General features: G+C 44.3%; 1 long non-coding RNA gene across 1 annotated transcript in view; it reads left to right on the forward strand.

Moving 5' to 3' along the window:
- The window catches only part of LOC136397353 (uncharacterized), a 58,004-nt gene extending 46,480 nt beyond the window's left edge, over positions 1-11,524 (forward strand). Inside the window, exons 2-6 of the long non-coding RNA XR_010749873.1 lie at positions 3,038-3,159; positions 4,624-4,708; positions 5,584-5,688; positions 10,347-10,470; positions 10,575-11,524. This is a non-coding gene — a long non-coding RNA (uncharacterized lncRNA). The remainder of the gene's footprint in view (positions 1-3,037; positions 3,160-4,623; positions 4,709-5,583; positions 5,689-10,346; positions 10,471-10,574) is intronic.
- Positions 11,525-11,829: the final 305 nt, after the last annotated feature.

The raw sequence follows: 11,829 nt of genomic DNA on the forward strand, positions 1-11,829 counted from the left end.
CTTTTAATTCCTTCCATTGTGTTCTTCATTTCTGATATTGTATTTGTCATTTCTGACTGATTCTTTTTTATTATTTCAATGTCCTTTTTTATATTTGCTATCTCTTTACTTAGGTGTTTGTAATGACCATCTATTGTTGTTCTAAGATCTTTGATCTAACAATCATTATTTTAAACTCTGCATCTGGTAATTTGGTTATATCTGACTCATTCAGGTCCTTTTCTGGGGATTTCTCTTGATTCATTTGTGTTGTATTTCTCTGCCTTTTCATTTTGTCTGTGTAAAAGAAAGTTTTGGCCACTGGGGTCCAGTGGGTGTGGCCTCTGTGTTCCCTAGGTGTGGTCTGTCTGCAGGCTCGCCACCCCCTCTGCTGCTGTTAGGTTATGGGCATTGCCCGGTGCCAGCCCACTGGGGCTGTTGCTGTGGCTTCTGCCATTCCTTCATGGGAGAGGCTGTGATCATGTGCTTGGGTGTACAAGCCTCAGTGGCCTCGGCCTTCGCCCCACCCCCGCGGGTGGGGTTATGTGCTGCGACCAGGCCAGAGCCTCAGCCCTGAGGGCAGGGGTGAGCACCTTTGCTCAGCTGCGGTCTCCACTTGATTCCGGGCTTTCACCCCACCCCTGCAGGAGGAGCCCACTCACGGGATGGCTGCAAGCCTTGGCTTCACAGGCCAGGCAGGGCTGCGTGCCCACGCTTCATCGCGGGACTCCGCCTGTTCTGGGATTTCGCTCCACCCCCACAGAAGGAACTGGCTCCCTTGTCAGGCCGCAAGCCTCGGTTCTGCAGGCCAGGCAACGCTGCGCTCTTTTGCCCTTGCTCAAGGGCAGATCTCCACCCCTTCTGTGGCTCCTTCCCTTCCCCCGCAGGCTGGATTGCAGGCGACCTGCAGCTGGGCTTGACCACTTTCACGCATCCCCTCAACCCCAGCCGGGCAAGACCGAGTTCACACCTGGGCCTCAGTTGTGACCAGCCAGCTTCTGTCCTTGCCGACAGAACCATGTTTCTGCTTCCTGCTGCTGCCCGCCCTCCAATGAGCCCTCAGCCTGTGGGTGGAGGTGCTGCAGCTCAGACCCTAAGACTCACGACTGTAGTCCTGGAAGCTCCCTCCTTCTAAGCAACTCTGCTCTAAGTACCAGGGGAGAGCTTGTTTGGCTGGTGTCCTGCTTCCCTTTGCTGGTATTGTTGTTTCCAGGGCAAGTATTCACTTCAGATTTGGGGAGTGATTCAGCCCAGGGGTTAGCATGGCTGTCCCTCAAAATGTTTCTCTCTGTGCCTCCTAGATTACACTCTCTCCCCGCAGCTCCAGTCCTCTCCTCTCTCCCCGTCCCCCAGAGCCCCGGGTGAGTGGTTGTGAGAGAGGTTTTCTGCACAGTCCCTTTAAGAAGAATCCTGGGTCTGAGAAATCAGTCTTTTTCTCACAAACAGTATCCTGACTTGTTTCCAGCTAAATACTGTTCATACGCCTCTTCTAGGCTCTGGGGCTGCAGGCTGGGGCTTTGTTCTTGGGGCTCAGGACCCTCCCCTCTCTGCTAAACTCACTTTCCGCCACGGGGGTCTCTCTCAGCTGCTATTAGCTCCCGGGAGCTGGGCAGCCCCCTCCGCGTTTCCACTTTTCCTACCAGTCTCAGTGTGGCTTCTTCAGTGTTTCTTGGTTGAAGAGTCCTCTTAGTTTAGTCCAAAGTTGGTTTTTCCAGATGATGGTTCTTAAAATTAAGTTGTAATCCACTTTGGTTCTGGGAGATGGAAGTTGGTATGTCTGCCTACTCCATCGCCATCTTGTCCTCTCTCAGGCCTGATGAGTTCTTAAGAAACTTTCTTATGTCAGCACACAGACGGGCTGAGAGCCCAGTGGTGTCCGTAGCAAGAGGATGAAGAGCCTCAGCCTGCACAGGACTTAGTTGAGCTGTACTTCTCGCAGCAGGGGGAGAGCTGTGGTAGCTGTGGTAGCTGAACAATGGAAGGTTAAACAGTGGAGAGGCTGGTGATTGGTGACCAAGCAGCAGGATGGTCTGTAAGTGACAGGGGTGACTGGCTGGCAGGATGTCCGAGGGTCAGGCGGAGGTGAGACATCAACCAGGACTGCTCAGGTGGAGAGCTCTGGGAACTGCCTGGCGCCGGGTCACCTGAAATTCAACCCAGCTGGTTGAGGCTTTTGGTAAGGGGCCCTGGACCAGAACCTCACAGGAACGTCCTCCAGGAGGCGGACAGAGGCAGGCACGAGGCTATGGTGGGAGCCGGTGGGAGGAGGCAGGATGCGGAGCGCAGATCTGCAGTGCTAAAGTCAGATGGGATGCAATCAGAGATAATGCGGGGGACAACGAATCTGAGTGGTTTCATTGCTGTTTCTTTTTAGGAATATATGTATAGCTGTGTGTGTGGGTGTAGCAAATAATTTTAAACTGTAGATCTCAAAAAGTTGAAGTGCTTTCAGGTTGAGGAACATGATTTCTTTCACATTTACTTATGTTTATATACAGACTTTTGTACATTAGATGAGTTTTACATTAAAACTTTATTTCAATAAACAAAATATTTTCCACAAAATATTTATTTAAAACATTTAGCATTAGAAATCCTATGTCAAATAGTGAATTGAGATTTCTTGACCAGTGCAATTTTGAATATATCTGTTTTTGTCATTTGTCATTTGATTTCTCCTTTTTCTAAAAAAAATATGAGATTTTATATATTCGGGTCAAAAAATCATTTTCTTTTCTAATTTTATTTAGTGTTTATATTTAATGTTTGTATTTTAGGGAGTGCCAACTTAATTTGAAAGAATGGTAGAAATGAAAGAACATAAAAGTACATGATTTCTTACTCATGTCTCTGTTTTTATATTCTTATATATTTTTCATATTGGCATAGCTGAGGGTTTCCATTATTTTACATATGTAAAAAGTGCTCTTTGTAAACCTTAGTAGCATGAAATGAAATGAAAAGCAATGCTTCTGTCTCATTCTTAGTCCTTCTTACTCTACCCTTAGCAAACACTTAATAATCTGTTTGACCTTCCCAAATTTTCTGTGTATATAAGTACACAAGCATGGACATGACGGAGGAGGGAAGTACAAAACAGCAGGTGCTCTGTGGCCAGAGCACCTCAGTCAGACCCTGATATTGCCACTACCTGTGTGACCTTGGAAGAGGATGCCTTGTGTGAGTCAGTTTCCTGATTTGTAAAATGGTGATGGAGACCAGACAAAATGATTTTTTTTAGAGAGAGAGAAAAAGAATGAGAGGGAAGGAGGGAGGGAGAGAAGGGGAGATAGAGAAAGAAGGAGAGAATGAATCTTTATTTTTAAAGAATTATAAACAATGCCTGACATATGTTGAATATCATGTAAGTGCTTGTTGGAAAAGAAACATTTTGCTGTTTGTTTTGACTTACATATATAAATACCACACTAGGTTTTTTATATAATAATTTGAAAGATTTTATTATGAGATACCATAAAGCCATCTCAGACTTTCTAATGGCATAGTACTATCACAGTATCTGACTGTAACAAGAATCATTTAGCCAACTTCCTTTGAAGAAAGTTCAAAGATATTTTAATGGTATGAGGAAATGCTAACAATATAATGTTAAAGAAAAGAAACTAGAATATAAAAATGTACACACACCATGAAACAGGTCTTTTTTTAAATTGAATTTATTACAGTGACAGTGTTTAATTTCTACATGTTTCCCTGTCCAGTCCTACAACGCAGGACCAGGTTGTTAAGAATGTGTGTGTGCGCTCACATTGGCTGAGTTTTCCTGCAAGGCCACTAAAGTGTTATAGGCTTGTCCCACTCCAAGAGACTTGGATGACAGTGCCATTTACCTAATACTTCTGGGACTGGGTTTTTGTTTTGTTTCATTGCTCAGATTTTTAAATTTTTATTTCTTTGTTGCTAAAACAGTTGCAAAACATACAATCACCCTTTCAACATTGTTTTTTGCTTTTAAAGTCTTTTTTAATGCATTTTGTTAACAAGGTTTCAAGTGTCCCAATAAATATAACAACCTCTAACTCCATATTGTGCCCCCCACGCCTCATGAAAAGTCTCTTTCCATTCCCATTTCACCCCCTTTGCCCCCTTCCCTCCCTCCATCCCCCATTGCCCTCTGGGAATTGCTACCCTGTTGTCTGTATCTATGAGATATGTATGTATAATTTGGCTAATTCTTCTTTGATCTCATCCCTTCTGCCCCCTTCCCTCTGACAGCTGTCCATCTGTTCCCTGTGACCCTGCCTCTGTCTCTATTTTGTTCCTCAGTTTATTGTGTTCATTAGATTCCACATATAAATAAGACCATTTGATATTTGTCTTTCTCTGCCTGGCTTATTTCACTTAGCATAATAATGTCCAGTTCTACCCATGCCATTGCAAAAGGCAAGATATCCTTTTTACGGCTGTGTAGTGTTCCGTTGTGTAAATGTACCACAGCCTTTTTATTCACTCGTCCTCTGACAAACACGTAGGCTGTTTCCAGATCTTGTCTATTGTAAACAATGCTGCAGTGAACATAGGGTGCATATCTTCTTTTGAATTAGTGTTCTGGGATTCTTGGGATATATTCCTAGTAGTTGGATAGCTGAGTATTAAGGCATTTCCATTTTTAATTTTTTTCAGGAAATGCCATACTGTGGTATTTCAGTGACTGCAGAAGTAGCCATTCCCATGCAGCACCACAATAGTTTCCTTTCCTCCACACCTGGTCAGCATTTGTTCTTTGTTGATTTGTTAATGAGAACCATTCTGGCATGTGTGAAGTGATAAGTCATTGTGGATTTAATTTGCATTTCTCTAATGATGAGTGATGTTGTACATTTTGTCATAAGACTATTGGCCATCTGTATATCCTCTTTGAAGAAGTGTCTATTATCTATTTTAATTGGATTATTTGCCTTCCTGGTGTTGAGTTTTAAAAGTTCTTTATAAATATTGGTTATAAGCTCCTTATCAGATGTGCCAACGAATATGTTCTCCCAGTGAATTGGTTATGTTTTATTTTGTTAATGGTGTTGTTTGCTGTGCAAAAACTTTTAAATTTGATAGTGCCAATTTGTTTATACTGTCCTTTATTTCATTTGCCCACAGTGCTATATAGGCAAAAATGTTGCAATGAGAGATGTCTGAGAGTATACCGCTTATGTTTTCTTCCAAGATTTTTATGGTTTTGCATATTAAGGCTTTTATCCTTTCAACCTTTATAATGTTTATAACCCAGTGGTTTGGGGTCTTTTAAAATATATTTGCAATGTTGTACAACCATCACCACCATATAAGTCCGGAAATTTTCATTATCTCCAAAAAAAATCCCATGGTTGTTATCAGTCATTATAAATTCTCCTCTTCCACAATCCTTAGCAACCATTTGTCTACTTTCCGTCCAGACAGATTACGTTGCCAGAAGAAAACTGTGAGTAGAATCACACATTTTGGTTTTTGTGCTACAAGATTAAAATAAAATATTTGGTTTTATATTTAACTGTTATGGCTAGAAAGGCATTGATGTCTAACCATTATGCATTGGGGGCATAAATTAGTAACAATGGTTCTGTCAAAGATAGTTGTATCATTCTTTCATAGGTGTTCAAAAGTCTTTTTTCACCTGAATATTCACTCTAAGACTGTGAAGTTCTTCATGATGACCTCTCTCTCTGCCAGCAGGAACTCCTGAAATCCAGCTGTCAGGTAGAGTTCTAGTCACTTAGCCATTCTTTGGCTCCTATGCTTGCCCATTTGCACTACAGTTGATCCCTGAACACCCCAGGGTTTAAGGACACTGATGCATGTGCAGTAAACATTCACACATAATTTTTGACTCCCCCAAAACTTCAGTCGTCTGTTGCTATCTAGAAGGAATTGTTTCTAGGACTCAGGGTGAGAATCAAAACTCACAGATGATCAAGTCTGTTATATAACATGGCATTGGACAACCCATGCAGTTGGCCCCCATATCCTCAGATTCCCAAGGGTAGATCAAAATTCCTACTCTCAGGCCCTGACTTAATTCTCGGTTGGGTTATTGTACCACTAGGCCAAGGTTGTGGGTATGGTTTCCCTTTCAGGATACATAAAGAATCAAACAGTGGCCTGACCAGGCAGTGGTGCAGTGGATAGAGAGTCAGACTGGGATGCTGAGGACCCAGGTTCAAGACCCTGAGGTCGCCAGCTTGAGCACAAACTCATCTGGCTTGAGCAAAGCTCACCACCTTGGACCCAAGGTCGCTGGCTTGAGCAAGGGGTTACTCAGTCTGCTGTAGCCCCACAGTCAAGGCACGTATGAGAAAGCAACCAATGAGAAAGTAAGTTGCAGCAACAAAGAATTGATGCCTCTCATCTCTCTCCCTTCCTGTCTGTCTGTCCCCATCTGTCCTTCTCTCTGACTCTCTATCTGTCTTTGTCAAAAAAAATTGTTATTTATTGATTTTAGAGAGATAGAATGTGAGAGAGAAATATCTATTTGTTGTTCTAATTATTTCTGCATTCATTGTTTGATTTTTTTATTTTTTTTTTGACAGAGAAAGAGAGAGAGTCAGAGAGAGGGCTAGATAGGGACAGACAGGAAGGGAGAGAGATGAGAAGCATTAATTTTTTGTTGTGGCACTTTAGTTGTTCATTGATTGCTTTCTCATATGTGCTTTGACTGTGGGGCTACAGTAGACTGAGTAACCCCTTGCACAAGCCAGTGACCTTGGGTCCAAGCTGGTGAGCTTTGCTCAAACCAGATGAACCCGCGCTCAAGCTGGCGACCTCGGGGTCTCGAACCTGAGTCCTCTGCATCCCAGTCCGACGCTCTATCCACTGCGCCACCTCCTGGTCAGTATAAATAACAAATTTTAATACTTACTATTTTAAACCTTTGGTTTGTTGAGTATGCAGATGGGAATCCCAGGGATACTAGGACTGACTGTATATAGAAAAAAATTCTGCATATAAGTGGACCCTCAAAGCTTGAACCCACTTTGTTCAAGGCTCAACTGTACTCTCTCGGAACCAGGATGGAGTAGTGCTGGTTTACTGATATCCAGGCTGCCAGGTCAGGTGTGTCTCACTGGGATGTGACTCTTCTGACCAGCAGTATTGGTCTCTGTTTCTCTTGCACTGTGTCTACTGCACCTACATTTCTCCCAGTGCCTCCCACACTGTTTCTGCTAATTATTTTGCCTCCAGGTGCAACTTTTATAGGTGTACCTTCCCAAATTTTCTTTCCTTTAAAAATGACTGGCCAACAGCCTGGTATTAGTAGTGTACTCTCTCACAAAATATACCATGTCCAGGAGGATGGTATATCTATTTCCTTAGGTTAATAAAGGACCAAGTTAACCTAATGACTCAGAAGAATTTTTGAAGAAATCTCCAAGGTCATCATCTGCCTGTGTCTCTTATTATTACTATTGACTCCTAATTGTATTTCTATAACCCTCTTGGAAGAGAACTTCGAACCTATCTTTGCACAGACCAGGTAATGGGGAGAGTTCAGATCACCTAGACCTGTCACAATCCGACCACTTCACAGACGGGCCCCTGAGAAACGGAAAAATCAGTCATCTCAGCATCCACACATGATAGATCTTCTAGCTAGGTCTAGTATCTAATTAGAAATCCTCCATTTAAATTTGAAAGCAGGATTACCTTTATATTGGGGTAATTCTGAATTGTGTATAGTTTTCATTTACATTTTTTTAGTAAAAAAATAATATTTCCTATTTGGAGGTGTTGATAGAAGTCATTTCTGAGGTGCGGCATGGACCCAGCAACATGTCCATTGCATGGAGTTAGTCAGATCCCATTTCTGTAGTAAAGCTCCTTCTCTTATAGTAGTTTGAGTATTTCCTTTTTCTGAAGTTCTTGCTATACTGCAGAGCATTTGAAGGAGGAAGGGACCTGTCTGACCATGCTGGTGTTGCTATGTAATGATTGGCCTTTGCATGAAGCAGAGACCAGCCTTCAAAGTAAAAGTCCGCAGGTGGAGCTAGGGCACTATTTCACCCAGTCAGTCGTTGGAGGATGGGCCCTCCTGCAGTAAGGGATCTAACCCCTCCTCCTCAGCCTCATCCCACATACCTGAGATTTTTTAGGAAAATAGGAAGTTCACCAAATTTGTGCCAATTCACTGAAAGGAGCTCCCTGAGGCCAGATGAGAATAACACCCTCTGCATCCAGGAGGAATTTCAGCCTCTTTAGCACCTGATGGCACAGGGAAGCCTGTGACACTACAAAATACAAGCACTTGTGTGTTTCACATTCCAGAGTCATGACCCTCCCAGCACCACCAGGGAGCTGTGAGAATGTCTTATCTGGGGTTTGTTCCAAGGTGCCTGAAATCAGCACCTACTTGCCCTTTCCAGAGGTGCTGAACCTGGGATGGTTAAAAGTTCTCTTGCTGGGATTTGGAGTATCTGGGTCCAGTCCAGTCTGTGTCTGTGACCTGCAGGGGGCCTCATGCCCAGGTGTTTCTGGGAAAATTGGGCAGAGAGAATACAGCCAATGGGGCGTCCAGTAGATTTACTCATATAGGACCCTGTTGGTCAAATAAGTTTGTAAATATGATATATATGTTTGCTTGCTTATAGTTTGTATTGGGTGTGGGGGACAGGCTGTAAGCAGGCAGGGTCATTTGTTATAGCCTAAGGCTTAGTTTTAAGACTAAGCTTTTCCCCACACGCTTGACTGTTGCATGATAGGGGGTGGTGCCTTTTTATGAGGAATCCCATTATGCCTCAAATAAGTGACTTTGTATCAGAGACTTCTCTATTTGTATATTGGATTAAAGGTTTTGATTCCTACACTATAATATGGGGCAGACCAGGAGCTTGCTTGCTCTCAGTTCCTGAGATTAAAGGGGAGAGCGGAGAAAGGCCATGTGGAGGAGAGGAGAAGCAGCCAAGATGGCGGAGTGCTGAAGGAGAAGCCAGTTTATGCAGAGTTTGTGCAGAGAGAAGGAGATGGGAAACAGAGGTGAATAAGGCTGGTGAGCTAGAAACCTTTGATTCTAGGAAACTCGGATGAGTTAGTGGCTTTGGGAGCCCTGAATGGAAAGGGAAGTGTTTTTTCACTTTGTGTATTTCTTGCCCACCAGCTGCAAGCTACAATTAAAGCTAATGGCCCACCAGTTCTTCGCTCCATTGTTTCATTACCATCTGTCTGAATCAAATGCAAACCTGCACCGGCCAGGCGGCTGTGATGGTGGCCATGGCTACTGGCTTTATAGACCCTGAGCATTCTCTGCAGTGGGAACAACTGGGAGCATAGTGATGACCAGGCAGCCCTGGTCCTCTTCCCCATGGAGCTCTCAGTCCAGTAGAGTCTCTCTGCCAGACTCATACCAAACAAAGTTTGGCAGAATAAATCTTTTTTTTTTTTTTTTTTTACAGAGAGAGAGTCAGAGAGAGGGATAGGTAGGGACAGACAGACAGGAACAAAGAGACATGAGAAGCATCAATCATCAGTTTTTCATTGCGACAACTTAGTTGTTCATTGATTGCTTTCTCATATGTGCCTTGACCGCAGGCCTTCAGCAGACCAAGTAACCCCTTGCTGGAGCCAGCGACCTTGGGTCCAAGCTGGTGAGCTTTGCTCAAACCAGATGAGCCCACGCTCAAGCTGGCGACCTCCGAGTCTCCAACCTGGGTCCTCTGCATCCCAGTTCGACGCTCTATCCACTGCGCCACCGCCTGGTCAGGCAGAATAAATCTTTATAAAACAACTTACTATAGTTAAATCTATCTTTTTATTTATACTTTGGTTGCTCCGTTAAAGCCCACCATGAAAGCTGGAATGCCCACTAGTGGGCAGTAGGGACCAGGTTGACTACCAGTGCTCTAGACAAAGGAGGAGAGATAGACACTAAAAGGTTTATGAATGTATTTTGATATGTAAAATGACATCACCATTGTGTTACCTTGACAGTTTTAACGTTTTTTAAAATCCTCTAGACAAATGTTATAAGCTTGTTAATGATTGTGTCATGCTGTCATGCCCCCCCCCAACCTGTATGTGGTCAAAGGGTATATAACCAGCCTCTGAGATACATTTGGTGCTGCACAATTTGGGTCAGATATGCCCTGTGTCAGTCATATGTAGCTGCATATTAATACATCTCCTTCTTTTAATAAAACCCTTCAAAATTCATCTGGACTTGGTGTCTCTACGTAAACCCGCGGAAGCAAGGTACGGTGCTTTACACAGGATGACAGAATGACACTCAGGCACCACTGAATGTGAAATGATGCTTATCTGTGATCCTGGAAACAGCAGTGGGACAGCCCTGAGGGCAATGGTTCAGGTTCATTCTTGTATGAAACAGGTATGAAGTGGAAATATTGACTTCGGCTTTTTGTTTTTAGGTTCGTTATTGCCTAGGACCTGGGACCAGAAGTAGGTTCTTGAATGTAGGCTGAGGTGGAGGGTTGGACCTTTGTTCTGCCAACAAAAGAGGGAGCACGTGGTCAGCTGAGATGTGCTCTGAAAGTGAGTGCAGTGGGGTGAGCAGGCAGGCGGGGCCTCTGCAAAGCTGATCCTTCTCCAGTCTGGACATCACTGTCTGGCTGCCCCCGCCCCCCATCTCCTTACAGGGATAGTGTGCTCTGCGTCCTGGTCCTGCCGGTGTTTCCAAATTTGAGCCTGCTGTCCTGTAGCTCCTGTGCGAGCCGCCTCCTGTCACTGTGGACCCGCTTTCCTCACGGGGGCGTGTGAGGAAGTGCAGCAGCTGTCTCCCAGCCCCTGGCTGACCCCTCCTTCTTTGTCCCTCCCCTCCAGGAGGATCAGCTGGGCCTGTCCCTGCTCAGCCTGTCAGAGTCAAACATAAAAATTCAAAAACTCCTTCTTATACACAAAGTTGAACACAGCTACATATAAATAGCCTGTATGACCCTTTGAGAAAGTGGAAATACTCCAACCAAGGGCTGTCTCTCCCCAAAGCCTCATTTCTGTTGAGTCAGGGGCTCGCAGTGTCCATGGACCCTCAGTGCCCATTACACCAGCACAGACCCCGAGACCCTCGCTCTTTTTTAATGTTCCTTCATTTTTTCCACTCGAGTTCTGACTCAGCCACCTACACAGACAAGGATCTAAGCCCAAGGGAATGGGCTGGGTTCCTCACTCCTGAGATGCCAACCCCAACTCTGCCCCAGGGGACCTGTTTATTGCTGGGATTGGCTGATACCTGGTTCATCCTCGCTTTTTTTTTTTTTTTTTTTTTTTTGGTAGATTCACTGAGTTGAGTGCACAGCCTACCTTTAGTCTCCCTGGGAAACACCTGGAACTGAGGACGTGAGAGCTGAACCAATTTTTTTTAGAAGACGTGAGAGAGCAGTGAAGTCTGGAAAAACAACATAAGTTTGTGCCCAGAGCCTTTCCACTCCCATGTTTACTAACTTTCTGTCCATGAGCCAGTAGGAAAATAGATATTGTATCATTATGTAGGCTATATGCAGTTCAAAAGCAAATTGAATAACCCAGAAATGGTTAACATTCTCTGCAGTGTGTACTATTCTATTTTCAATAAACTCTTTTAATTTTTAAAGTGTCCATTTTGATTAACTCATTGGTTATACAATCTGAGAGAGTGTCAGGACTGGCAGGTTGGAAACTACTGCCCTCCCCTGCAGCTATGAGAGAGGGATGACTCAAGCCCCAGCATGCTGGCCCAGTGGTAGAGCGTTGGCCCGGCGTGTGGAAGTACTGGGATTGATTCCCAGCCAAGGCACACAGGAGAAGTGCCCAACTGCTTCTCCACCCTTCCCCCTCTCCCTTCTCTCTATCTCTCTCCTCCCCTCCAGCAAGCAAGGCTTCATTGGAGCAAAGTTGACCCAGACACTGAGGATGGCT

The sequence above is a fragment of the Saccopteryx leptura genome, chromosome 3 (genome assembly GCF_036850995.1).
Source record: "Saccopteryx leptura isolate mSacLep1 chromosome 3, mSacLep1_pri_phased_curated, whole genome shotgun sequence".
Classification (NCBI taxonomy): Eukaryota; Metazoa; Chordata; class Mammalia; order Chiroptera; family Emballonuridae; genus Saccopteryx; species Saccopteryx leptura.